This window comes from Borostomias antarcticus (genome assembly GCF_949987555.1).
Source record: "Borostomias antarcticus genome assembly, contig: scaffold_256, whole genome shotgun sequence".
Lineage (NCBI taxonomy): Eukaryota > Metazoa > Chordata > Actinopteri > Stomiiformes > Stomiidae > Borostomias > Borostomias antarcticus.
In genome coordinates, this window is record NW_028176509.1 from 56,226 (window position 1) to 60,418 (window position 4,193).

At 48.1% G+C, this 4,193-nt stretch overlaps 1 protein-coding gene across 1 annotated transcript in view; it reads right to left on the reverse strand.

Annotated features, from left to right (window-relative positions):
• Positions 1-3,224: 3,224 nt before the first annotated feature.
• The window catches only part of prom2 (prominin 2), a 30,700-nt gene continuing 29,731 nt past the window's right edge, over positions 3,225-4,193 (reverse strand). Inside the window, 1 exon segment of the mRNA XM_084462392.1 lies at positions 3,225-4,193. This exon segment is cut by the window's right edge and continues 707 nt beyond it. The gene's annotated coding sequence lies outside the window, so the exon portion shown is untranslated.

A 4,193-nucleotide genomic window follows, 5' to 3' on the forward strand; every position in this document is an offset into this window, starting at 1 on the left:
ATGAGGAGACCAGGCAGATGACTGTCCCTGTCGCTGCTGCATTTTTCTACACTCCGCTATCAAATGCCCAGGCCGGTGGCAGAAAAAACACACGCTCAACACACGCTCTTCCTTGCCCTTTGAGCCTGGCACAGTAGAGAGCCGGTGCTCACGTGCTGGGGACCCTTTCCGCATCTCAGAGCGGGGTACTGCTGCCGTGAAAGTAGTTTTATGGGTGAGTACGAACTCATCTGCAAGCACGGCCGCTTGAGACACTTTGGCAACCTTGTGTTCATTTAGGTAAACTACTAACTTCTCAGGGAGGCTGCTCTTGAACTCCACCATAATCAATTCCCATAGAGACTTAAAGTCCTCGCACTTACAAGCAGCACACCATCTATCAAACATGAGCTCCTTTTCTCTGGCAAACTCCACGTAGGTTTTACTGACACCTTTTCGATGGTTTCTGAATTTTTGCCTGTATGCCTCTGGGACAAGTTCATAGGCATTAAGCACAGCAGATTTCACACAATCGTAGTCCAAACCATCTGAAAGAGACAAAGCAGACACAGCGTCCTGGGCTTTGCTACCAATTTGCACTGTAAAAGCAAGGGCCACATGTCCTTGGGCCAGTGCAAAGAGCCAGCTATACGCTCAAAAACACTAAAGTAGGAGTCAACCTCAGATTCTCTGAAAGGGGGCACTAAGGCAATATTCTTATAAACATCAAATCCATCAGGGCGATCCCTCACCTCGGCAGAAATCAGAGGTGAAGTCTGCGGGGCGCCAAGAGACTGAGAGGCAGAGTACTGGTTGGCCTTTAGGAGAGCCATTTTCTCCTCCATCTCCAGTCGGCGCAACTGAATCTCTGCGTCCAACTCCATCCTCCGTATCTCAAGCCGGCAGTTAATCTCCGCCTGCCGTTCACGCTCTCTCTCCTGCTTCTCGGCCTCGAGTCGCGCTACCTGGAGGCGCAGTCGAGCATTTATACCCGACCGTGGTGAACCAGGAGGAGAAACAGAATGGGGACTAGGATCAAACCGAGGCATAAAACGGGGTGGGGGAATCTCTCTCCCCTCAGGGTAGGCCTCCTCCTTCACTGGGGAGGTGGGATCATCCTCCCTTCGGTCCTCCCCAAGCACAGGGATTCCTGGCTGCTCTGCAGACCCCTCAGGATCAGGAGTAGCCAACACAAGCACTGGCAAGACCCCCCGGTCCACCAGCGCTTCCCCCACAATGCACCTCAACTCAGCCTTCACAACATTCTTGGGCGTAGCTATGTCATAACGCTCAGCTAGAGCCTTCAAGTCAGCCACAAGACACAAGTCCAACAGCTCCACAGAAGGAGACTCAATGAACTGCGCTACTACTGAGGTCGCCATTTAAATAAAAGACCGACCAACGTACACAAAAACTTTACCACCACACCCACAATACAATTAACCAGCTAGGGCCCTACACACAAACTCTCAGGAAAGATTGACGGATCCCGGACGAGCCCCCACTTGTTACATACCTATTAAGATGGTATTACCATTGGGGTAGGGTGAATAAGAATATAACAGTCTGTGTATAACACAGCTGGTAGATGGAACACTATACTCTGGGTGTGGGGCATTCAATACACAATACAATGTCCCAATCCAAGGTAGCATAAAAAAAGGATTTATTTCTACACAAAACCCAGACAAGCAACAAGCAATGGACAAGACAAGGGGGGGGAGAAAATAAACAACCTCACACTCCTCCGGACGCTAACAAAGGGTAGGAGAGGGGGGCAGGGAGAAAGACCATGCGGCGGTGCAACACCACAAACACAGCCCTAAACTTCCCTACCCTTTCTAACCTACCTACTCCACACACACTCTAACTAAATAGACTTGCCCGGAACCTAACCTACCTGCTACAACAAGTGCACCGCACGCGTCTTACCTAATGTGTATAGACAATGGTTACCTACATGGTGCAAAATGTAGACCCCAGGGTGTCTTACCTAGCCCTTCTCCCTTGGCCAAGAAGACAAAAGACTAGGGGGGCACGAACCAACAATCAAACTAGGTAAAACAAACCAAATGTTAACAGGCACAAAACAAACATAACAACCCCTCTCCTCCAACTCCTACACAGAACACAGGACACTCTTATAGGAGACAGGGAGACACATGATTGGACAACAAGGAAGGTAGATAATTGAATACAGGTGGGAAATCAATGAGGGACACAAGGGCTGTGTTCGGAATCGCTCCCTATTCACTATATAGTGCACTATATAGGGCGTCAGCCATTTTGTTTGTAGTGTCCGAATTCTCCACGGAATTTTCGTTCCCTATATAGTCCACTATTTATTACCCACAATTCACCTTGATTTCCAGGGTACAGTGCATGTACCCTACATTTTCTCCGGTATACCACAATGCAATGCAGTTGAGTTGTCTCGCGAAGAGGGCTGTGAACGGAGGATGGCGGCGGCAACTTTCGTGTATAAACTGAAGGAACTCTAGCTTGCGGAGCTAAATCGTAAACATGTAATGTTTGTAAACATGTTAGTTGATCGTGCGCTTCATAGCTAGCTAGGTAGCGCGGCTATAGCCAACGTTACATCTTGCAATTAACAGAAAGGACCAAAGTAGAAAAACCACACATGCACATGATTAGAATTTAAATTTCAACACTTTATTTGGGATTTAACATTCAAAATGAACACACAAAAGCAAATCCGATACCACCTGAGTGAGTTCATCTCAACCTGCAGCGTGAATGCTCCCTGTTAGACTTGTTTGTTTACACGAGGGCGCATCCGCCTGCATCACACGAATGACCGACGCATTTTTGTGACGTTCGGTGTAGTGTCCGAATACTCCTTAAACCATTCCCTAGGTAGTTCACTACATAGTGAACCCTATATAGGGAATAGGGAGTGAGGGAACGAGGGAGCGATTCCGAACACAGCCAAGGACTGCACACACTGAGGGCAACGATGATTGACAGGACAAGGCGGGACCAGGAACCACATGCACCACCGCTGGCCAACACCTGGGGGAGACAGGAAGGAAAAACAAACACAAAAACAACACCACACATCCTTTCCCGTAACAAACAGGAAAGTTTGTTTTGTTTGCCTTCATAAAAGTGATGTGATAATAGTGACGTTATCGGAGTACTGACGTACTGTTACCCAGACCAAGCATGAGCAGACAATAGAAAAGGAACAGAAGGAACAGACAACACGCTCTAGTTCTGCAGCCGCGGTCAGTAGCAAATGTTTATTCACAGTAGTAGTTTGAACAATGGCTTTCAGAAATGTCTATGAACTCTACTGCACAATAATACCTAGTAAAGTGCTTTGTAATACACATACTGTAATGTACAAGCTTACAGGTATAGTGCAGTATACTCATGGTCAAGTACAAAATTGAATCATCGCAGAATCAACCACTTTCAGTTAATATCATTCATTACATATATTATTAAAAAAAAATATATAAAATGCTCACAATTGCATTGCATACAAACACAACAGCGAAATGATGTTTCCAGTCAGAAACACACACACACACACACACACACACTGAGGGTGTAACAGACGGTCTCTGTAGAAGAGCCTCCTTATCCAGCCTGCTCAACCCCCCGTCCACCGAGCCTCCTGTGTGGAGCTCTGGGGCCGCGACCGCTCACGGGCTCACACGGGTTCTACCAGAGTACCACAGAGCTCACACGGGTTCTACCAGAGTACCACAGAGCTCCAACGGGTTCTACAGTACCAGAGTACCACAGAGCTCAAACGGGTTCTACCAGAGTACCACAGAGCTCAAACAGGTTCTACCAGAGTACCACAGAGCTCAAACGGGTTCTACCAGAGTACCACAGAGCTCAAACGGGTTCTACCAGAGTACCACAGAGCTCAAACGGGTTCTACCAGAGTACTACAGAGCTCAAGCAGGTTCTACCAGAGTGTCGTCTGGTTAAGAACCCTCGTCCGTCCGTGTCCAGACAGGAAGACGGATTCAGGCCTGAGAGGAATAGAACACTTCCTGCTTTTAGTTTAATGATGCACTGATTGGCTGTTTTTTTTTATTAGAAGCACCGTCCAGATGTGCCTTCCCCCAGGACCCAGGAAGCAGGAGTAGTTCTGGTGGGGGGGTAGTTCTCCTGGTGGGTGGGGTAGTCGTTCTGGGTGGGGGGTAGTTCTGGTGGGGGGGGTAGTAGTTCTGGGT